This window comes from Neovison vison, chromosome 1, assembly GCF_020171115.1.
Source record: "Neovison vison isolate M4711 chromosome 1, ASM_NN_V1, whole genome shotgun sequence".
Lineage (NCBI taxonomy): Eukaryota > Metazoa > Chordata > Mammalia > Carnivora > Mustelidae > Neogale > Neogale vison.
In genome coordinates, this window is record NC_058091.1 from 108,759,035 (window position 1) to 108,784,764 (window position 25,730).

At 32.6% G+C, this 25,730-nt stretch overlaps 1 long non-coding RNA gene across 1 annotated transcript; it reads left to right on the forward strand.

Moving 5' to 3' along the window:
- Positions 1-1,258: 1,258 nt before the first annotated feature.
- LOC122909531 lies at positions 1,259-4,496 on the forward strand. The gene is made up of 2 exons (XR_006385158.1): positions 1,259-1,378; positions 4,309-4,496. It is a non-coding gene; the product is annotated as an uncharacterized LOC122909531 (long non-coding RNA).
- The last annotated feature ends 21,234 nt before the right edge of the window (positions 4,497-25,730 follow it).

Consider the following 25,730-nt stretch of genomic DNA (forward strand, 5'->3'; position numbering starts at 1 on the left):
CCTTCTCCTCGCTCATGCTCTCTCTCACTGTCTCTCTCTCTCAAATAAATAAAAAAATAAAATCTTTAAAAAAAAAAAAAAACAAAGAGAGATTTATATGTAATATGTTAATCATAATGTGTATGATTACATGATTATAATTGTACATTAAATGAACTGTACGATTACATAAACTTTGAAATTTCAGATAAAGACCTAAGAAAATTTCAAAAATTTTTATATTTTATAAAACTTTTCAAACTAATTCTTAAATGATGGAACAAATGAAAACACAAAAGTAGGCATGGCTGTCTGGCTCAGTCAATAGAGCATGCAACTCTTGATCTCAGGGTTGTGAGTTTGAACCCCACACTGGGTTCAGAAATTACTTAAAAATAAAAATTAAAAAAATCTTAAAAAAAAAAGAGTAAAATTTTCCATTTAAAATATAGTGTTCACAAAAAATCAATAATAATAAGATGACCAGGTACCTGGGTGGCTCAGTCAGTTAAACATTTGACTTTGGCTTAGGTCATGATCTCAGAGTCCTGAGATTGCTCTCATTTTCTGATTCCATGCTCAGTGGGCAGTCTGCTTCTCCCTCTGACCCTCCCCTGCTTCTGCTCGCTCTCTTTCTCTCTCAAATAAATAAAATCTTTAAAACAATAATAAGACTAATGCTTCAATAAAATATGAGGATAATGCATTAGATAAAAGACCCAATTTTATCCTCAGCAGAGGATTTTTTTTAACTTCAGTTTCTATATTTTTAGTGAAAGATTGTATTATGTACTGTGATCACTGCTAAAAACAATCACTCTTACCAGGGACAGGGAGCATTATAGTTAGGAAAACTTCAGTTATATGTTCACCCCTGACTTTCACGTATGGAGCACAGTTTTATATGGCTGAAAATTCTAGTGGGGTCACATACAATGAGGGAATTCTGGTCTCAAAGAAAATCCTTCCTTTAGCAATGGACTCTGTTTCCCTGAAATATACTTCAAAAATAAATGCCTATCTTAATGCCAGTGCCCATTATTAAAAAAGCAAAAAGAGATGAAAATTTACCCCTCTCCAAAGATGCACCTCAAAGTCATTTGTAGTTATTGCATCAAATTCCCATCTTCTGGTAGTCCTCTTTCTCTTAACAATCTATCCAGTTAGTCCTCTTAACAAAAATTAACTGAGATGTTTAAATGATTAAATGAAAATAACATCACCAAGGATAAACCTGAAACTAATGCAGCATTGTGTGTCAACTATAATCAAGAGAAGATGTATGAAGAAGGAGGAGGTAGAGGAGTTGAAGGAGAAGAAGAAGAGGAAGGAGGACAAGAAGGAGAAGAAGAAGGTGGTGGTGGCCTTTAGTACCATCTCATTTTGAAAGATGAAAAAGGTAGGAATTCACCACCTTGCTTGTGGCATTTAAAAGGATTATCATAATTGTGGTCAAATAGGAAATCCTTTCTGTTACTTTCCAGAACTTGAATTTGCTGGTTGTACAATTTAGTTCACTGTTACCACACAGGTCCTCTGCTGTCAGTTTCTGTATGTTTTTTGGATACTGGTTGTTACACATATATGACATTGAGATAAAACTAGCTCAGGCAGAAGGGACTTTATTGATTCGTATAACCATCCTTGCAACAATTGGTGTAGCCTCATATACCGAGGAATGCAAAGCTTAAACAGTAGGATCAAGCCTCTGACTCTCATTCCTTTCTATTTCGCCTACCTGTGCTTGTAGTTCCTCTCCTTTGCCTTCTCCCAGCTTTGTTTCCTTCTGTGTTGCCCTCACTTTCTCATAATACATTTAGCCTTCTCCACTTGACCTTGAAACTGGGCCATCAAAAGTACCAGTTTTTAATCCTTTGGAGTTACTAACCCCTGGAAGTCCTTATATTACCAACATTATGTTAATTACAGGGATCAGTTTGGATTAACCCTGTTTCCTAACAGGTTCCTACTCTGCACTATACGGGGTGTACACTATGTGTTCAGGACTGGGGCACGTATCTACTTTGAAATGTCTATGAATGTCCTGCTAAAAAGAATGGGCTAGTTCCTAAAGGAAGTACACCACATATAAGTAACGAACAAATTAATTAAGGTGCAGAATAAATGTTCAAAAACGGACAAATAGAAAGTCTTAAGAAACCATTTTTAATCCCATTGATAATTCAAGTAATACTAATTAGAACAAAAATTTCTCATTGATATTATCAATTTGAAAACATTTTTGTAATGTTAATAAAATGCAATGAAATGATTTAAGGGAAACTCTCATGCTTTCCTTTATTTAACTTATTTGGAAGTCAATTTGGAATGTACATCAAGACCCTTACGTGTTCATCATTATAATTAAGTAACCAATATATTTACATTAATATATCCAAAAGAAAAATCATATATTTACAGTAGACTAATATAGACTATTATTCTTTCAAGAATGATCTACCTTAATAAATTATAAATCCTCTGAAAAATTCAAACATAAATGACTTTATAAAAACATTAGTATGATAAACTTAAGGACCAATAAATTTACTGCAATTATTTTTTCTAATAAAAACTTCACAAAAATATAAATATTTGCTTAATGTAGGATATGAGATATCATATGGATATGAATCATAGAACATCATTCTTGGATATTAGAAATATATACCACATTCATAAAGAGTAAATATGTATAATAATACAGAGAATAATATAATAACAATATAGAGAAATATAAAGAAAATGCAAAGACCTAATTTAGGAATGATGTAGATAATATGTAAATATTAACAGAAAAAGATAATATAAAGCACTAGATAAAATATATATTATAATATTTAGAAATCCAATTATATTAGTAATTACATGCTGTATATTAAAAAATTCATGACATCTATGTAACATTGCATATGAAGAATCCAAGAAAATACATTTATAAGTAAAATATTTGTGAATATAGATGAATAAAATTTAAATAAGAAATTATAACATTATAAGAAATGAGAATACTTTAAAAGCAATGAAAATCAGCTGATCAGGATCTCTAATTTTCTGGTACTTTACTGACTTTGTTGAATCAATACACTTAATTATATACAAGCCATGATATAATACCTAGGTTAGCTAAATCAATGATCAAAAAGTACCTATAAAATGTTGTTCCTTTAATGAAGTAAAGTATAAAACATTAATGAAAATATGAAATTTAAATAATTTATGTTTTACATTTAAAAATAGATTTTGTATAATGAACAATAATACAGAATATTAATTATAATATAGAATATTAATTATATTGAACCTGTATGCATTAAGGACACGGACTTAATAATATGTGTTATTTTGTAATTATCTGTTTATCTATTTCATGAAAATTCATTTACAAGACATTTAGGCTCTACTGCAGTTTTTAATAATACATGGTTATGCATTAGCAGGGATAGTGTAATTTGGGAGACAACTATTATTATAATATATTTTTATTATTTCAGTTTTTAAAGATTTGTTTATTTAGTTCTCATTATACTTCAGAAACTTTGCAAGGGTGTAGATAGGTCCCTATTGAAAATGGAATTCTTACTTAATAATCATAATTGTTTCAATAAAGCACTGTTGAGTCATAATATCTATTTGAATATATATTACTAAACAAAATCAACTGCAGTATATTTTGTTTAATCTGAACCATATATTGTATATATCAACCAATGCTTAAATAAATCTGTATATCTTTACCTGTTTATCATTTACCTATCAATACCTTCTATTATTTTTTTCTAAACATAGTGATATTGATTATAATTTTAACCCAACATAATAAAACAGGGTAACTTGCTAGACTATTTCTTGTGCATGGACTTAATTTTTTATGTAACTATAAAGTAAGAATAAAAGATTTCAAGTAAGTGCCCTCTATGAAGTAGATAATACATGACAAGCCACATGTTGTGTTATTGTTAATAAAATTCAAAATAAGTACTTTAAAAGCACAGCATTTATTTCCAAACATGTTAGAATTACACTTCAGCAGTATATTTGCATGCTATAGATCCATTATTTATGAATACATCATAAAACACATCTAAAAAATACCAACTTATATGAAGCTCTTTATAAACATCAGTATCTCAATCTGGTTAAATGTTTATTTTATTTTACTGAAGGGTAAAGTGGCATACATAACACTTGATATCAAAATCTTTTCCCATCTTAACCATGTGTAAGAGTAGGAGGCTGGTAATATTGTACTTTTATTTTTTAATTTTTTTTTCAGGAGAGATAAAACTGTCTTGAGAGTACATAAAATATGTTTAATTCTTTTGGTAGGTCTGAGTTTGTTTGGGAACAGATTTTTACAGCCAACTTTAAAACCTGTAAATGAAATGGAAATTTAAAAACTCCAAACTGTTGCAGCCAAATTACAGAAGATGTTGAATTCAAACCATAACTTTTATGAAAAGTGTAAGTGAAAACTATTTTGATGCTGCCTGAATATTAAAATCTGGCCAATGTTTTGTTATTGCTTCTTTTTTTATAACCACCAAATTCGAAGTCTCTGCCCCTGAATTTAATTTTCTTATCCAATTTTTGTGTCACTCCTCTATACTTCTTTATTTAGCTTTCTCCTTTCTCCTGCATTTGTTACTTTTTTAGAAAAATGACCTTTCTTTGTCCTCTATTTAATTCAGTCTTCTTCCATCTCCTTTCTTCAATAATTTACATTAAACAAAAGCCTCTAAATAAATAACTTTTCTGTCTTCATTGGTGTTTTCCAGGGGAGAACAGTTTTACATACTTTCTTTCTTTCTTCCTAATTGCTGTGGGCCAGGAGGTCTCAGCTGGATCCATCAGTCTCTGGGGAAACCCAGGGTCTTAGTGCCAGTTCTGCCCACCCATTTCTCTCTGCACCCTCTCTAAGAAAGGGATCACTTTCACTGAAAGTGAAATTTTACTTCACCCACTAGAGAACCTGTACACGGGTTTTTCAGACACTCCTTCCTGAGGCACTAGTGTTTTTACTATTTCTCATTCTATAGATGACATGAAAATTAATGTAGGATGAATAGGTGGAGCAAGAGAACTTTTAGGGCAGTGAAAACATTATGTATAATACTATAATAGTGGACACATGTCCTCATACAATTGTAAACCCATAGAATGTACAATATCTAGTGAACTGTAATGTGAACTATGGATTTTAAGTAAATAATGTGTCAAGTGTTCATAAATTGTAACAAATGTACCACTTTAGTGGGAGATGTTCATAGTAAGGAGGCTATGTATAAGTCAGGGGCACATGGAAAATTTCTGTACTATCTGCTACATTTCGCTGTGAACCTAAAATTGCTTAAAAAAAAAAAGTCTATTTTTTTAAACAAGTGATTCCAGGGGTGCCTGAGTGGCTCAGTTGTTAAGCATCTGCCTTTATCTCAGCTCATTATCCCAGAGTCCTGGGATCAAGCCCTGAATCAGGCTCTTTGCTCATCAGGGAGTCTGATTCTCCCTCACCTACTCCTCCTGCTTGTGCTCCCTCTCTTGCTGTGTCTCCTTCTGTCAAATAAATAAATAACATTTTTAATAAATAAATAAAAAATAAAATGGTACCAGATAAAGGAAAATGTGAAGTTTTAAATATAACAATTAAATGTCTAATGCAGAGCTGTTTGCTGTAGCAGACAACTAAAGAATCATCAGTAGAGAATTAAAGAAATTATGACATTATCATTAAAAATGTGTAGCAACTGAAACAATAAAGTAAATCTTCAAGAAATAATAAGAAAAAAATCTTTAAGATTTCTTATTACATGACGATAACAAAGTTTGGAGCCATTTTTAGTTGTATAATAAAGAAATGTGTATTTACTAATCACACATTCACTTGCATATACATACACACACAGTACATATATATAAACAAATGATTTCTAGAGTAATTAAAAATGGTCACAATGGTTGCCTCAGTATAGGGGATGAAATACTGGGGGACCAGTGGCAGGAGGCAGACTTTTCTGTCACTCTGTAATCTTCATGCTGCATATCAGTTCCTCATTTCTTTGTTTAATCATGTACATATTACTCCTTATTAATTTATTTTGAGGTGAAAACATAGAGCATTCGAATTTAAAATTAATTATTTATAATTTATAATTATAAGCATATTTGGAATATGTAGGTGATATAATGCCTGTACCTTTACAAATATGTCGATGTAAAGCAGTCTGTATTTAATTATGATAAGCTGATAAGAAAACAATAAAATGACAAGGTTGCTTGTCAATAATATATTTCAGTCAAGGAAAGCTGTGAAGAATGAGTGAACACACGGGAATGCATGTCAGGATGAACTCCAAAACTCCAAAGCCATGGGTGCCGAATTCATCTTATGATAGATTTTTCCATTCAGCAAAGGAACATGATCAATCACATCAAGCTTGCCATTAATTTACATTGTATTTGTTTTATATAGTATTTACAGAAATTTTTGTGAATTGGATTTGGTTCCATAATTTTTAATATGTTAAGCATTAGGAGTTGAATCCCGATTTTGTATTGTTCAGACTATTTACTGGCCTCAGCAATTTAGGTCAACATAGAAGATCTAAGGAATTCTTTTTCTAAAAGAGCATATGCATCTTTTGCCAAAACAAAAACAGAAAATTAAAAAAAAAAAAAGAAAGAAAGAAAAACAACTGCTATTTTGCAGAAAATTCTTGAAATGAACTGACCTGAGTTTTCTGGGATGAGAGAAGTACAAAAAGGACAACAGTTAAATATTTTGCCATAATTTTAGTCTTTGGAACTCTCTGCAAATTTTACTATTTGTCATTGTTCAATTATGTTCTCAGAGTCTGCTTATCCCATATTTAATTCCAACTCTTTCATACTCAGAAGAAAATCTTGTATTTCACTGAAACCATTGAGACCAACAGACAAGCCGTCTCTCTTCTCACCCTCCTTTTCACATAAAATAGATACCTCTCTCACCTCTCTTTTCAATAGTCATGATGCTTATAAGTCCATGATGGAATGCTTAAAAGGAATAGTAGTAATTTCCCTGAGTTCTTACAACCTAATTCTCACTCAAATATTTTCTTCTCTCTTTGAAGAGAACATAATAGATTGCTATTTAATATGTGTTGAAATGAAGTAAAATTTAAATGTCTGAGACATCATTCAAAGTTTGCTTTCCCATAATATTTATTTTAAGGAAAGAATATTATAATTGCTTGTTTTAGTAGTTATAACAAATTACCACAAATTTAGCAGTTTAAACTAACACCCATTTATTATCTCACAGTTCTGTGAGTCACAAGTCTGGGTATAGTAGGATGTAGCTGGCTCCTTATTCTGGATTTCAAATTCAAGATGTTCCTTTCTGCAGACTCTGGGATGAATCTCTTTCCAAGGTCATTCAGGTTGATGTACTGATTCAGTTTCTTGTCAATTGGAAGACTTAGGTCTTTGCTTCCTTGGAGGCTGTCAACCAGGGGTCAGCCTTTGCATCTGGAGAGTGCTTATATTACTTATCATATTTTCCATCTGGTTTCCTTACATATTGCATGTACATGTAGGTTGAGTCTCCCTCAAGTTTCAAATCTCTAAGACTTCTCCTTTGGCTACATGTCTCTGATCGACTTTTCTGTCTTCCTCTTTTGCTTTTAAGGATCCATGTGATTACATTTACCTCCCTTGAGTAACCCAGAATAATCTGTCTTAAGGTCACTTGGTTAGTTGGATTAATTATATCTGCAAAGTCCATTCACAGGTTTATTAAGGATTAGCATTTGACTGAATAATCATAGAACAAAAATCTTGGGGGATATTTATAATTCTACCTTCCACATTAGTCTTGTCATCCACAGAGTCAAAACTTGGATTTAATAAGTAGTACCTCTAAAGGATGTAACTATAAAGCTCTCATAGGCTCAGACTAAAATCATCTGTTTATTCATTTAGTAAATATGTATAGAACACCTATCCTGTGATAGGTACTCCAGTTGGTATTGGTGATACAACAATCATAATATAAATATATTACCATTTTTATTAAAAAAATAAAAAAATAAACTCAATTATAGTCCATCACTTAATAAGCAAATGACTGTTGAACACTATTGAACACATAATCACATTTTGTGTGGGGAGGGGAAAGGATGGGAAAATGACCTAACAGGGACATAAAATCATTTTGACTAAATTGAGTTTCTAGTGGACTCATTTACTTAATTTAGTCCAGGGGTGGAGCTACCTCTCTTAAAACTCTTCAAACTTACTCAGTTCTCTTCCAGATATTTTGCAGCCTACCTCTGTCTTCACATCTTTGTTGATCAGCAGTCCCCAGGCACACAATACTTTCAACATGCTGAACTCTTTGTAATTATCTGAACAATCTAATTTTGCTTCAAACCTACCTGCTACATCTTAAACCAGAGTTCTAATCATTACACTGAATACTAATTTTCTCAACCATTAACACTTCATCATCCTTTCATTTTCGGTGACCCATAGCTTCCTGCAGATAGCTTCAATATAGCATACAGATTTCAAAAAACTCCACCACAATATTGAGTTATTCAAAATGGGACCCTATATCTTATGTTGCTCTGAAACACTAGTCTAGAGCCTAGACTAATAAAATTAATCAATGAAATCTGAGTTAAAAAGAAAAAGAAGGAATAAGGAACATGGAAGGAAAGAAGAATAGAATGGAGGAAGAAAAGAAAGACAGTGGAAAGAAATGAAAAGAAATAGGATGTACATCAGATTCTTTCTCATCCTATCTGTCATATGTACTTAGTTCCTACATAATGAATCTCACAGATTTATTTTCAAAATATCATGCCTATATCTTAAAAATTATTGCATTTGATACAATTTTACTGATGAATATCACAGATGAAAATTGTTTACTTCTGTATTTGTAAAATACTTTTAAGATTGTTCTGCTACTGTAAATGTCCATTTTGGAAGTACTACAGCCACTATATATTAATTAACATTAGGCATGTAATTTCTAGAACTTACTAAAAACTACAGATGGAAATTTTAATCCCTTCTATTTTTTTTTCCTTTTAATTTAAACCAGTGGAATTTGTGTAGGATTCATGAAGTATTTCATTTCCCCTCACATCGTTTAGTTGTCTTTATCTTTCATTGTGTTGACTGATAATAAAAGTGTTCTTAATATCCTTATATTAGTTTTAGGCATTTTAGGTAAGCAAAATATTTTTTTTTCTAAAAAAATTGTTGAAGTATCACTGTTATCACTTTAAATTTCATTATTTCTAGCACTTAAAATAGCTATAAAATGTAGCCATTACAAAATTTCATTTTTTAGATGTGTTTGTTTATATACTGATTGGTGGAACATTACAGGCTAAGCAGAGTAAACAACTTGGAGTCAGAGGACACGTCTTTGACCTCCTGGGATCTGTTTCCATAGGATGCTGCTGTTAGTTGTGACAGTTTCTTGGACACTCTGCTTTATGAGTGCTGAATCATAATCACCTCAGAACATTCCACGTTTGCCTGCAAATAGTGCTCTGTTTCACTTCCCTTCATTCTATTTCCAATATTTTTTTGGTATCGAAAAAACTCAAGGCACAATTTGTGAATGAGATTGTGCACATCTATCATGTCTGTTTTATGAAGCAAAAAGTGCAGACTGTTTTATGCTTCATCAGCAGGTGTAGTTGTAGCACTTCACATATAATAGTCCCCTCTTTCCATGGGGAATACGTTTTAAGACCCTCAGGCGATGCCTGAACTGAAGAAGCCTGAACTGAAACCTATATATACTGTGTTTTATTCCTAGATAAACATCCCTACGATAGAATTTCACTTATAAATCAGGCAGGGCAGGAGATCACCAACAATAACGATAATAAAATATATTTATTATAATAATATACTATAAAAAGTTATGTGAATGTGGTCTCTTTCTCTCAAAATATCTTACTGTGTTGTATTCACCTTTCTTCTTGTGATGATGTGAGGATAAAAACCTACATGGTAAGATGAAGTGAGGTGAATGATGTAGGCATTGTGACGAAGTGTTAGGCTACTCTTGGCCATGATACATTAGAAGGATACTATGCTTCCTGACTGCAGTTGACCATGAGTAACTGAAACTACAGAAAGTAAAACTGCAGATAAGGGAAGAGTACTGTGTGTCATGGAGACATGACTTAAATCAACCATCAAATACATCTGTGAGAGACCCTATCTCTTCTCTTGTCTGCTTAGACTGTAGTTAATGAAACTTAAAGGTAGAGTGAAGTTCCTTTATGCTTGAGTAAGTCAAAACTAATGTAAGTCTAGAGGGTAGAAAAGAAAATTATTCTATAGAAAATAAAAAGAAAGTCTCTAATGATGAAGATATTCAGCTTGGCTTACTTTGTGTAGAAAATCACAAAGTAACAATCAGAATTCCAACTCTTCATTTATTTTATTTTTTCACATCTAGTATTTCTACATTCAAATCATCTTCTCCATTCAGTGACAGTTAATTATCATGCACATTCCTTGGTTCTATCATTATTTTTGGAAAAACTTTCCATTTTCTGTTGGAAAAAACACTTAAAATACTTTTTAAAATTTTCTCCACTGTTGATTTTGTGATAGTTTCAAGCCAATGAATATAAAAAGAAATGAGTCAACATCTGACTCACGAAAAAATATCCCCAACATCAATTCTCTGTTTCTTTACATTTATATTTAGTGGAGAAAAGTAAACTTTGCTTGAATATTCTTAGTTCTGACATCTTCATTCTGTCTTTCTCACCTCAATCCATAGTACCCACTCCCATCTACATTTCAGATGAAATTATATAGGCTCTCATGAAGTGCTAAGTTAAATAGAAAATTAGAATAACATTTCATCTAGGCTAGAGGAATGGATGTGGAAAACTTTCACTGGGAACTCTACAAATTTAAAACCAGATAGTGACAACTCTGGGCCCCTCCATATATCTAAGTGAGAACTGGTTCTATGAAGAAACAGAGCTTAATTGACTACTATGGGAAAAGTAGAACACCAAGATAGGAATGAAATTTCTGAACATTGAAAGCTATTACCATTCTTATAATGCAAGCCACACATTAAATTCCAAAGGCCACTGGTATTTCAAGAACTTGCAATAAATTTTATAACCTTGCCTGAATCTGTAGGCAGTTGAGGTGTAATTACAAAATAAGACTAAAAAGGAGAGCTTCCTTCTTTCTATACCGAGGCCCTGCTGATGCCAAATCTCTAATGGAGTTAAAGTCTTCCTCAGTGGTAACTCCTCCAGTCAAAGAGACATACAGGTGCAGAGAAAATAACATGGAGCTGGTGACAAGGAATCTGGCAACAGAGATGAAGTATAGCTTACAAAAAACGTGTGTGAAGCCATGTGAGAAATAGGCACATTGAGAAATTGGAGAGACATGGGATTTTTGAGGATTTATGCAACAGTGTTGTGCTGAGAGCTTAATAAGGCTTATTTCCTTGACTTTTTCTAAAGACCTATTTTGCTATATTGAGGCTGGCATATCTCAGAATTTAGAGCTATACAACAGAAGGATTTATTTATTTATTTATTTGTTTTGTGAGAGAATAAAGCAGATTGACTCTTAATCCAATGAAAATATATATGGCAAAATTATATAGCAAACTGTGAAACCGATTTTGTCTTTATTGAAATTCTCTTTTTGCCAATTAATCAGAAGGCCAGGCTTTGTGATACCTTGTCCCAAGTACTATTTTCAGAGCAGCAAGGTGAAACAACAGGAAATTTCTGATTTCTGCATTTTATAAAAGCATAAACTATATAAAGAGGAAATTATTTTTTTTCTTTTTAAGATTTGATTTATTTATTTAACAGAGATCACAAGTAGGCAGAGAAGTAGCAGAGAGAGAGGAGGAAGCAGGCTCCCTGCTGAGCAGAGAGCCTGATGCAGGGCTCTATCCCTGGACCCTGGGATCATGACCTGAGCCGAAGGCAGAGGCTTTAACCACTGAGCCACCCAGGTACCCCTTTAAGAAGAAATTCTTAATCTTGGAACCATAGATGAGAATTTAGGGGTTCTGTGAATATAAATATAAATATTGCATCATTTTTTTTCTCAATTTTCCCTAAATATGAGTTAGCATTTTTTTCAATTACAAATGTGTACAATACCAATGGTACCTGAGACTTTGTTACCAATAGACATTACAGATATTTTCTGTCATGTCATACTGATTATAGATACCTCAAAATAATTTTGATGATTATCACAATGTCAAAATCACTATAAAAACCATCGTTATATTGACCACATTTATTAAGATGTTAATCATGGTACTCAGATATTATATCACAAATTTGTTTAGAATATTTGCTAATGTATTTCAATATAATTGGTCTTCTTTTCATTTTTTGAAATACATTTATAACATTTATTCTGAGAATGGATTTATATACACCATCAGGATGTCAAAAGGGTCTATAGTACAAAAATGGCTAGGAACTTTGATTTGAAAGATGTTCTGAAGTGTTAAAGCTTTTCAGAGGAGTCTCAAATGGAAAGACACAAGATAGTGAGTTCCATTAATACCAGAAGCACAGGCAGCACATGTAGACAGTGTCATGGGAGATACCAAATCCTCAGAGGGTATTGGCTAACTTTACAACCCAAGAAAAATGTAGTGTAGGCAACAAATAATGCAGACTTTAAATAGAGTCTTATGTCCCTGTAATGATCCCAAATCAACACAGCGTCACTTAGTCTGATAGAACATATATGGCAGAAGAATGGCTATCTCAAGTAAGGCTAGGGTGGAGAAATGGAATATAATCAGTGGTTTTTCCCAGCTGCTTGACAATGTCATTAAGACCAAAAAATTATCATACTGGGCTGGCAATGTCTAAAAATATCTGAGTTTAAAATGTCTATAAACTTGATGCATTGGGAACACAAGGTAAAGTTTAAGCGATTTAAACAAAAATGCATAAAAAATTGCAGATCATGCCTATGTTTGGGAACTGAAATGCAAAATCATTACACATGAGATCTTTAAAAATAAAATTTGGATCTTTTGCACTGTAAGCATCTTCCTTCCTATCTTTATAGATGTAGTTATTTATTCAAAGTTTATTAAGTCAACCAAAACAAGTTTTACTAAAATATAGAGCTTTATGAATAGAAAAGTAGCATTTGGTCTTGCTTGGTTTTGGAAGAGGGAATGTGTGTGTGTGTATGTGTGCACTTTTGTTAAGTGAACAAATTCTGTTCTCTCATAAGATTCATGTTGGCCAAATTTAAGTGCTAGCTATTGGTCTGACAGAAGATTAATAAATTCTCTGGCTTTTTCATTCTTTACCCTGCAGGAAAGACTTGTTTCTCTTTTTCCATCTGTGGTCATTCTCTACTGTGCAATAAATAAAAGTCAAGAGGATCTTTGGTTCACTTCCCTCAGGTGCTCTGAATCACTCTCCTAAAGCTATTATTACATTGAAGGACGTGGAAACTAGTACACTTACTTAGAATTTGCTTTGTGCTTTTCCAGTGAACAGATATGAATTAGCCTTAATTTTCCAACCATCTGTTTTCCTTCCACAGTTAAAGTTAATAAGAAATTTATTCTGATTTCTGGCTTGTTATTTTCTTTTGTGAGTTAGATTTTTCCTTGCTTTTCAAAAACCTTAGGTACTGAAAAACCACTCCAATGTCAGTACAAAGTGCAAAGTACCAACACAATTAACAAGTAGGGGGATGGAAAATTTTGTTAATTAATCATGAACTCTGCCAAGTGCAATATTCATTGTTGCTCACTGCCAGAAACATTAACTGTATATTTTTAATAAAGTATGACTTTTTTTTTCTCAGAAAGTGTGAATGCTTAATAAAATGAATAAATTCTTGGGGCAAATTTTCCTCATTAGTGAAAGGTTACTTACCACAAACAAGGCAGATAGCCATGTCCTTACTTCCTTCCTATCCTATCTTTTCTATTCATCCCACTTCATTTCATTGTTTTAAGTCTAAGACTGAAAATGAGGTGTGAATTTTCTGATTTCATAATTAGCCAATCAAACTGGTAAAAACATTTGATTAACATTTTTTGAATATGCTGTCAAGTTTTGCATGTGATTGCTAGATACACCTGTTAAATGTAAAGATCTACCTGACACCTAATTGTCAAGAAAATCCAGTGTGTGTCATACTTCTTTAAACTGGAAATACTTGGTAGCAGTAGTGGGTTAGGAAGGAAAAAAAGTTCCATTTTATATAATCTCATGAGTCTATTTCAGGAATACAGATTTCATTAGTATCTCAATTTATGTATTAAAGAAGAAAAAGAGAGAACGAGAGTTGGTATTGGTAGATGGTAAATTTTGATGTGGTTCCAATGGAAGAAAAATGCTGATTCTAGCATAAAAAATGATTAAATATATACAACTTTGATGGATCCTACATCTTTTGAGAAATAAATAACTCTGAAAATCCAAAGGAAATTAAATAGGAGAATATTTAAACCATAACTCTTCTGGCATATCTAGTAAGGATTATGAAATATACTTATATTAGAAAGTCTGGAGTTAAATCAATCAAAGTTCTTTATCTGTCAAGAATCTCTCTTGTTGACCTCAATAATCTGTTTCATGTCACCCTTTTCTTTATAAGAATGTCAACAACTTTGGCACATAAATTTTTTCAGTCTATTATTTTCTTATAAAGTTTCCATTCTTGACATGTTTCTGGGATTTTTCCCCCCAAAGGCAGACACATGATGTTTCACATTCACAGACAATAGATACAGCATTCAGTTTGGAAGGAGATTTATGAGTCACCTAATTAAACTCATTAATTGGAAAGGTGTCATGAATATAATGAAAAATAAATTCTCTTTTTACTCCCATGCATGGGTATATTACTTATGTACACTTTTGCTAAATAAGCCAAAAATGCAGTCTGAAGTATCTATTCAATCCTTCTCTTTAACTGAGATTAAAAGTTGAATAAGAATGACAAATCAAAGAAACAGAGCATCAAACAAGCAAGGCATAAGAAGAAAAACAAGTGAAATGAAGCCAGGCCCAGCAACATGCTTCTTGTTAGAAAATCAAAGGTCTTCCATGAAGTCACAGAGCTTTGTCCACGTGGTGAAAATTTTACCTCGAGAATATTACAATCACTTCAAAATACGAAAAACATCGTGGTGTAGTGGAATCTGTGCATACTTGGGAGGAAATGCTTGGTTTCTGACATTGCATAGTCTCTGGTGGTCAAGTAGAGGGAAAGATTGGGGTGGATTTAGCAGCGGATGGACAGAGGTTCCTAAAGATGGTGTACAAAGGGCAGCAAGATTTCAGGAATAGAATAGTACATGGGAAGAGAGTGAAAAGGAGACCAAGGGGTTCTGTGAGTTTTCCAGAGAAAAAGTGTCATTTTTTGACACGCTCTGGCACATATGTAAAGGGTGCTGACCATTGGCCTATGACAAAGTTTAAGTATTCTTAAGAGTATCTCAAAATCTATTACATAATTGATTAATGCATATTTTAGAACTTCAAGAAAGGTATCTATTTAAACTGTGAGAGTAGAGAGCAAATTGTGCTTTACAAGTTAATTATTTTGTGGTAAGTGATACAATAAGAGTATAATGAAGATTGTATTTTTATTTTTTTAACTACTCTCTGTTAATGTTGTAAAGTGTAGCTTTTATTTTTTCTTCTTTTCTTTTCTTTTCTTTTTTTCAAGATTTATTTACTTGAAAGAGAGAGCACACACAGAGGGAGATGGAGAGTGAGAGTGAGGAGGAGGCTCCTCACTGAGCAGGGTGCCTGTCCCAGGACTCATTATTAGGCCCCAAGACCAAGACCTGAGCTGAAGGCAGATGCTCAACAGAATGAGCCACCCAGACATCCATAGTGTAGTAACTTTTAAATTCCCTAGACAAGAACAATAGATTGTAATATACCCATTTCATTCAGAAGAGCCAAACACAATCTACTGAGGATACACCTAAGGATGATTGTGATTTTGAATTTTCTGAGATAATCTGAAGGGACTCTGCCCAGTCCAGATCTCTGATACAGCCAAAATGTAAATACAAATTGCCAGTGTCTTCTAAATAGTTAGGACCACGTTTAAGTGGTAAAATTCACAAGCTTTGAGTGTACCCCAGTACAAGTCTGCATTCCTGGGGGTAAGAAAAGAATGTTATACTCTAATATTGCCCAGGAAAAAAGAACAAAAACTGGACAACTTAAGAGTTATAACCTATTAGTCAAACATTTGACTTAAATACTTAACCTTACCTGAAGATACGTTTATAACTACACAAAAACACATCAACTTAAATTCTTATTTTATATAGGTTAATTGTAGATAAAGATAATTTGGTTAGTTCAAAAAAGCTTTTCTGGGGGCACCTGAGTGGCTCAGTCAGTTAGGCATCTGCCTTTGGCTCAGGTCATGGTCTTAGGGTCCTAGGATCAAGCCCCACGTCGGGCTCTCTGCTCAGTGGGGAGCCTCCTTCCCTGCCCTCCCCCACCCCCATTCCGTCTCTGCCTGCTTGTGATCTCTCTCTGTCAAATAAATAAATAAAATCTTAAAAAAAAAAAAAACTTAGAAAAAAAAAAAAGCTACTCTGTTATAAGGAGGAGCAGGGTTGGTAATGAAATTATCTGGTCCAGGTATAACATCTTTAGGACTCAGTGGGGTATCTGCCATTCAAGATAGATTGTGAAGTTACTAAAACTAGTCATATTTTGAGAAATAAAAGAGATTCATAAATGCTTTTCATCTTGCAGTTTCTATAGTCAAATCTTCTCTCTGTTCTCTTACTGGAAACCAATAACATATATTTTGGGAATTATCCATGATTTATTTCGAGTAACTTTCAAATGTTTAACCCTTTCTCTCTACCAGGTTTGGAAAATTTTCCACAGTCTTGTCATACACTTAGATAGTCTTTCTTTTGCTTTATCCAGTTTTATAAAGGCAAACTATTCATTTACAAAAATACCATGTTCATATTTTATTCCTGAAATTTCAGATTTGTTCCTTTTCACATTTTCATGTATTTATTTCATGGTCTTTTAAATACATTTTTTTTTCTTTATCTCTTTGGATGATCTTAAGTCATTTGCTGTATATTTTACATTTCCTCTAATAAGATTTTTTGTTGGCTTTTTAAAATGTTTATAGCTTCATAATGTCTCATGAGCTTTCTAAAACTTATTTAAAGCACTAGCCATGGATGTTTCTCCCAGCACATCAATGGGATGGATTTGAGGTTGCATTTGCTGTGATTCCATAAAATACACAAGTAAGAAACATATAATCTTAGCAGCTGTTTTCATGGCTTGTGTAAGGAAGAATATTACAAATTGTTTAAAGTACAGATTCAGGCCTCAGGGAAGTCTTTGTCCTGATTTCAAAGTGAGCTAGCTGGGTGCTCCTGGTTCACAGGAAATCGGTAAAAACGTATCATCATAAACACATTTGAATGCAAGAAAGACTCACAGATATGGTCTCTGCCTAGGTGAATTTGCACACAAGAAGAAAAACCTCTCTTTCTTCTTTTTTGAGATTTTGAGTAAATAATTAGCAGCAGTCATAATTATAAATATTTAAGCTTGACCTCCCCCTCCCATAGTTTGTTTATAACCTGTAGGATTTCTTATTAATTTCTTTTTTTAGTGGCTATATATTTAATCCTCAGATTTGGACTTTTCTCCTGAAATTTTGGCAATTATTTAATTAGTGTTTGACATGATTAACACAGTTGTTTAATATGATTTAAGGATATAGCAAGGTAAGTGAAGCAGGTTTTTATGTAACAACTCTCTTGTTTCACATTCATATAATTTTAATTATAAAAGCAGAAGAAAGACCTACTGAACTCATAGCATGTGTAACATATGCATTTAGAAACACTGACAACTTGGTGATCACAGCTTTGTAGTAAAGCTTGAAATCAGGTAACATGTAGAAACACTGACAACTAAGAAAGATAAATGACATAATTTGAAAAAAAATTAAAATGTTCTTCATGTAATATATATATATACTTTTTTTTTTGTAAGTGATGAATCAATAACATCATATATATATATATACATATATATATATATATATATATATATATATACACTCCCCCCCTCCCCCCAATAGGCATCTAAGATCTTCAAATATCTTATTTCAGTTCCATATGCCAATTGTGGTGACTGTTCTTAGTCACTGGATTTTTTACAATTTTGCACTTCTATATCAAAAATACTTTAAGTGCAATATTTCAAATTTTATATAATTTGTGCGTTGGTTGTAAAGCAAATAGTTAATGTAGTCATTTAGGATAGTAGTTTTGAACTAACTTCATAGGCAAACTCTCTTTACTGGAATCCTGTCTGTGTCATTTATAACCATGATTTTGAACAAGTTGCTTAGCTTCTAGAAGTGTGCCTCAGTTTCCTCATCTGAAAATGAATGTCATGTAATGTCTAACCCATGTAATTTCACTTTATCATTCTTATTATTCTAGATGTAGAATATAATAAGTAATTCTGTTACTAGATGGTTCTATACTGTCTCAAACACTAATCTCCAGAATTAAAGTTTTATTTCCATTGTTCAACGTAACAGGGGAACATTGTTTCTTCTCTTGAATTTACAAATTGTCTTGCTTTTCTATTCTAAATAGTTGTTATGCCTTGTGAATTTAATATATTTTTTCCCTCAGTTTATATATTTGTTCTTTGAAGGCAGGGATTATAGCTAAAACATAGGTAAACATACCATCATTCACATATTTTGAATTGCTGAATAGTGGCATATTGTCTGCACCATCTTACAGCATGTATCTTTCACTAAATGATGTATCTTGGGTATCTTTCTTATTAGTGATATAGAGATGACTCATTTGGGTCTCCAGCTTTTTACCTTGAAAAAATTAACATGTAGAGAAAAGTTAAAAGAATGAAAAATCGGTAGTATTACTTTAACCTGTATTCAGCAGTTGTTAACATTTACTATATTTACTTTATTTATTCTTTTTAAAAAAAAAATTTTATTTACTTATTTGTCAAAGAGAGAGAGAGAGTATGAGTAGGGTGAGCAGCAGGGAGAGGGAGAAATAGGCTACCCCCCTAGCAAGGAGCCTAATGTGTGACTGGATCCCAGGACGCTGGGATCATGACCTGATTCAAAGACAGAGCCTTGACCAGCTGAGCCACCCAGGCATCCCTGCTTTATCTATTCTTATATGACTATGTCTATACGTGTTTGTTGAACAATTTGAACAAAAGTGTTAGACGTCATGACAATATTCCCTATTTATTTAAGCATGATATTATGAAATATCAAAAACAAGGACATTCTTCTATATAACCTAATGTTATTATCACTACAAAGATACAGTAATATTTTGTGGTATACTCACCATGTTCAAATTTCACTTATTTTCATAGTTAAATATGCTTGTTTAATTTTTTTATCTTTTGCAATCTATGAGTCTCTTTTTTTTTTCCAATTTATTTATTTTCAGAAAAACAGTATTCATTGTTTTTTCACCACACCCAGTGCTCCATGCAAGCTGTGCCCTCTATAATACCCACCACCTGGTACCCCAACCTCCCACCCCCCCACCACTTCAAACCCCTCAGACTGTTTTTCAGAGTCCATAGTCTCTCATGGTTCACCTCCCCTTCCAAGGATCCTTCATTGCATTTGATATCATAGCTCTTTTAGATTTCATTATTATAAAGCAAATTCAGCAAACTCAGTGGTTTTTTGTTTTTTTGTTTGTTTGTTTGTTTTGGAGAGTTCTTACTATTCACACCACATGTCTGGATTGTATCATAATGACTGTATTCAAGTTCTAGGTAGGGATATTAAATATATATTGTATTTTAATCGCATCCCTCCTGAGGGCAAACTATGATGAAGAGACAAAAATATGAGGTATAGAATGGTGAAGAAGATCCCTATGATATTAATTTTAATGGCATTATTAGATTTATTTCCAGACGAAGTGCACACATATTTCAAAACTACTCACTAAAAGAAATTAAAAGGCATGAAATTACAGTTGCCATGAGTGCCTCAATGGTTAGAAATTGACTTTTAAACACCATTCCTTATTAAATGGCAGCAGGTCTGGGGCAGAGAAAGTTCAGGATGAGTCTGGAACATCTTACTGTTTTAAAAAGCAAAGAAATACTCACAAATAGGCACAATTCAAAAAGAACATAAGAACTAGCCTTCATTCTCAATTTTGGTACAATTTTGAAATGAAAAGGAACTAGAGTAGTAAATATTTTGACAGATTTAGTTAAAAAACACCTCCTGATACCATGATGCTACTTAAGATAAAGTTATGAGACAGAATAGAGAATACTGTTCTCTAGAAAAAATGCCATATTATAAGTGTAGATGAAATGATAAAAGTAGGCATAGCCTATATATATATATATATATATATATAGGCTATGCCTACTTTTATCATTTCATATATATCATATCAGTCTCATATATATCATATCATATATATATACATATATATACACACACATATATATTTAAGAAATTTAGTTCAAATTTTAAAGTGATTTTTACTGTCTTATATATATTGGTTCAAATGGACATTTTTTCTATTATTTTTGTTTCAGAAAGACTATATATTCAAAGTTATCATGAATAGGGTTTGCCCCATTAACTAAATACTTTACATATCTAAATTGTTAAATTACTTAATATTTTAAAAATATTAATCAAATGTTATACAACCTATGGAAATATTTTAAATTATGGCATATACTTAATATTTGTCTTTTTAAAGTTTATTTGAATGATTAGAGGTATCAGGGTTATGTCCAAGGGAGTATCTCTGAAAAGAGCTGATGTTCAGAAACTGAACATCTAAATGGTCTCAATGAACTGAACAACTAAATGGTCTCAATGAACTCATAGACAAATATTTGGCTTGTTACCATAGCCAAGTCCTAATAATATCAAAAATTATTCTTTTATCATTATTTATCTTTTTATCCTTTAATCATTATTTAATAAATTTCATTAATGCCTAAATATTTCATTTAAAAAGAAGAAAAATTATATGAAAATTTTTACTGTTCCTAAATATCTTAGTTTTGGGGTACTTAAAAAGTTAATATGCAGGCAATTGCTCTATTGCAAGAGGCAGGCACACAGTCTAATCCTAGAGAGAGGGATAAAAGGGAGCTAGGCAGGGAAGGAAGGAAAACAAAAAAAGGAAGTGTGTTACCAATGCTTAGCTTTGTCAGAAAACACATCTGCTGCAGGAATCATTGAGAAACACCTTGTCTGAAATCATTCCCTCAACATCCAAGAAGGGAGGAGGATGTACCCACCATTCTTTTTACTGTTTTCCTGTTCATCAAAGTTCACCTGCATGAAAAAAGAGATGCTCTGAGGGTAAGAGCAGAGCTACAACACATGATGTTTGAAGGCAGTATCAGAACTCAATAAGATTCTCTGTAGTGGAAACCCAAACTTCCACTCCATAGCCCAAGAATCGTTCCATAATTTATGGGGACAAGTGTGAAAGGAAAATGTGGACCTCTCATTGAAAAATTAGTAGGAATTTCATAGTGGCACAGCAGACTCTGAACCTTGCCCAAGGCCCTTCTGAGCGCACAGCCCTGTGGGACTGCACCAGTGACACATGCATGAAGCCATCTCTGCCATGGTCTATGCAAAGGTTACTGGTTGCCAGGTGATCTTCCTGGAGGGTGACAAAGATTCTGTCCTTCACCAAAGACTAACCAGGCTCCTTGGAACTGTCTCCTCAACTAGGCCTTAACCTTGGCCTATGAGGACTTGAACAAAACACAAACATATTTTTTAGTAGTCACATTCCTCAGATGACCCTGAACCTCCTTAAACTGCCTGCCTCAGAAAACTCGAGGCTACCAAAAGAATTTACTGTTCTTTATAGCAAACACCTGAAGAGACTGAGCCCCTACCTCCCAGTCTCTGTGAGAAGATAGGATCTTAACTTCCATAAGCAACATGTAACAATCACAGATGGCTTTCACCTGAACCAACACCTCCTTTCCCCTTTGTGTTAACTTTTCATTTTCCTGACTCTACTGAGCCCCCACTTAGCCTTCTTCTTATTCTCTCATTCTCCCTTTAAAACTTTCTGCCATCTTCATAAAATTTGAAGTTGAGTTCAGTTTACCCTGGACTCTGTTTCCTATTGCAATGGAATATTACTGATTAAACTCTGTACTTAGCACTTGAACTAGGATCAGTCTTTGTTGATCTTTGGCAAGATGGATAGAAAACCATGGTCCAGTGAATCTAGGGAGGTCCTGAGTCAGGATCTGTTATCCTGAAAGCCTAGTTTTTTAAAGAAATACTTTTTTTTTTTTTTTAAGATTTTATTTATTTATTTGAGAGAGAGAAATCACAAGTAGGCAGAGAGGCAGGCAGAGAAAGAGAGGAAGGAATCAGGCTTCCTGCCAAGCAGAGAGCCTGGTGCGGGACTCGATTCCAAGACCCTGAGATCATGACCTGAGCCAAAGGCAGAGGCTTAACCCACTGAGCCACCCAGCTGCCTGAAAGAAATACTTTTAAATTAAGTGAGTATTACTTCCTTTGCACATTTTTTCCATTAGCTTCTTAATTATTATTTCTTAAAAGTATTCATTATTGTTAGTTTTTCATTGAGTAAACTCTATAAGTCATGAATCAATGGCAATTATGACAAGTTAGGAAAGCATTTAACTTATTGAATTTCCTGATGGTGCCTTTTTTGCCTTTCTTCAAGTTCATTTCTAAATTTGTCTACATCACATTTGAAGAATAGTACATTTGTGAGACAATATTGGTAAAGTGTAATGGGATTAAAACATCAAAGATCGTTTGTCATAGGCTTGTACCTGATTCAAATATTTATATGATTTTTTTTTCTACATCTCTTAGTACATTTTGAAGTTGGACTTTAAAATTTCTGGCATCAGCCTTCAATGTCATATAAAGAATAATCTTTTGGGATGCCTGGATGGCTCAGTGGATTGAGCCTCTGGCTTTGGCTCAGGTCATGTTCTCAGGGTCCTGAGATTGAGCCCCACATTGGAGTCTCTTCTTGGTGGGGAGCCTGCTTTTTCTCTTTCTCTGCCTGCCTCTCTACCTACTTGTGATCTCTGTCTGTCAAATAAATAAAAAAATAGAAAAAAGAGTAGTCTTTTTCATATTTTAATTCTGTCCTAAATACCCTGAACATAGCTTCAAAAATTAATAAGTAATATTTTAATATTTACATTAAACAAGTATAATGGATCAATTTGAATAAGTCAGGTGCTATTTAAACCAAAATTAGTTAAGTGCAACATCTTAAGAATATTTTATATAGGCATGCATGTTTTACTAAAATAAAAATCATTTTTATTTGGAAATGTATATGAAAGTCAATATATAATTTTTTAAATGACAGAAAGAAATGATTATTTTATTATTTTAACTGCTAATAGTTTTTTTCCTGTTTAAGTAACAATTTAAGTTGTTAATATGTTTCTTTATAATTGCAAGCACCATTCATAATGACACTTCCTTGAATTTATTAGCATCATATTTTTCTTTTGGTATTTAATTAATCTTTCTTTAGTATTATATTATAATCTTAATTATGAAAATTGCATTATTTATAATCCTTTAAAAATATTTCCTCTTCTTAAAAACAATGTGTCAAATATTTTGTATAACAATATTAAAATTCAATCAAGTAAATTTGGGCTAATTTAAAGTTGTATATTCTTCATCAAAGAATAAAATTACATATGAAAAGATGGATTGATTGTTTGAATACACCATACATATACAGAGTGTTTACAGACTTATGATTGGACTGCAGACATATTCTCAATTGTTGTTCTGACATCCAATTTTTTTTTCTTTCCAATTCCTTTTTTTTTTTATTGTTGCCATACCGATTGTATATCTCACTAACTAGATTTACCATTAGACTTTCAAATTCTTCAAAAACTGCTCTGGCTTGAGTGTGTAGCTTCTAGAAACTTTTAACTGTATTTTTTCTATCAAGAAATTTAATCAAATTTGTTAAATGCTATTTAAAAACTTTATATATTGATCTTATTATTATGGTCAAGATATATTGTAAATGGTTTGATATTATGTAAAAAGATGTTTTATTTCTTCAAAAGCATTTTTCTAAAAGAGAAGTCACTTTAAGAAACCATCGTCTCTCTGGTTTTATTTGTTTGTTTATTTATTTATTTATTTTTGCAGGTCACCTGTCCTGCAAAACTGCAGAGAGTTCTAGGGCCAAAAAGAAACCTTTAGATTCTAAAAGGGAAGTAAAGGATTTATTATTTTTTGTCACATAGTCTAGTCTTGCTATGTTTTTCCCAGTTTGGAATATACTGTTCTAGCAAATGACATCTTAAGTGACTTCTTTAAAAAAAAAAAGAAAAGAAAAAAAATGTGGAATTGAAAGAAGCATATATTGTTTGTTTCATTTTGTTAATAAAAAGAGAAAAGAATCCATGAAACAAGATGGGATAGGGAGGGAGAGAAACCATAAGTGACTCTTAATCTCACGAAACAAACTGTGGGTTGCTGGGGGGAGGGGGGTTGGGAGAAGGGGGGTAGGGTTATGGACATTGGGGAGGGTATGTGCTTTTGGGTAAATTGGAAGGGGAGATGAACCATGAGAGACTATGGACTCTGAAAAACAATCTGAGGGGTTTGAAGTGGCGGGGGGGTGGGAGGTTGGGGTACCAGGTGGTGGGTATTATAGAGGGCACAGCTTGCATGGAGCACTGGGTGTGGTGAAAAAATAATGAATACTGTTTTTCTGAAAATAAATAAATTGGAAAAAATAAAAAATAAAAAAATAAAAAAAAAAAAAAGAGAGAAAGGCAATGAGGATATCAATGGATAAATCCTGGTGTGACCATGAGGGATTTTTTATTACAAGACATTTAGGAAAAGGATCATAGGAATTCACCCAACATGTCAGAATAGTCATATAGAGGAAACAATAAGTTTTTGTTTGTTTGTGTGTTTGTTTTTTACTACTGATAGATCTATCAATACAGAAAAAAAAATCTGTTAAGGAAGGCTGAGATTTCTGCTTTTAGTTGTCTCATAATTTTTGTCTATATTTTTATTTCAGCATTATAGGCTCACATTTATTTTCATAGGAATGCAAACTTATTTTATGAAACGTAAATGTCAAAGTTCAAATTGAGCTGCGTATTATTGAAAAGCTAGTCTCCATTAGCTTGTTTTTTAATGAATCTTGACTATACACATTTATTATCTCTAAAATATAGTGATTCTGTGATATAGAAAAGCTTGGATTATCTAATATCCCCAAAATAGTCTATCTGAAAGTAGACTCAGAGAAAAATTTACTGGCTTATTTTAAACAGAGTTACTGATCAAAAGCTAACCTAAGCACAGTGGTTTAAGAATTCAAAAATTTTGCCATAAATTCGATATTCATAATAAAAAAGGTGTTATCTAACATATGCTATAATTTCACAATATTGTAAGGACTGAAACAAAAGTGAATAAAATCTGGCCCCTATTCTGAAAAAGATTAAAAAAAAAAGTGTCAGAGTGCTTTATATTCATTTAAAATGCATTAAATATTTTTAAGAGCTTTAGAAGAAGGACCAGAAGATATAACCTAAAAGCAAAAACAATGTAACAACTTTATGTTAGGGTAAGTAATACTTTACAATTGAAACCTAGTTTCTTCTGCAAGT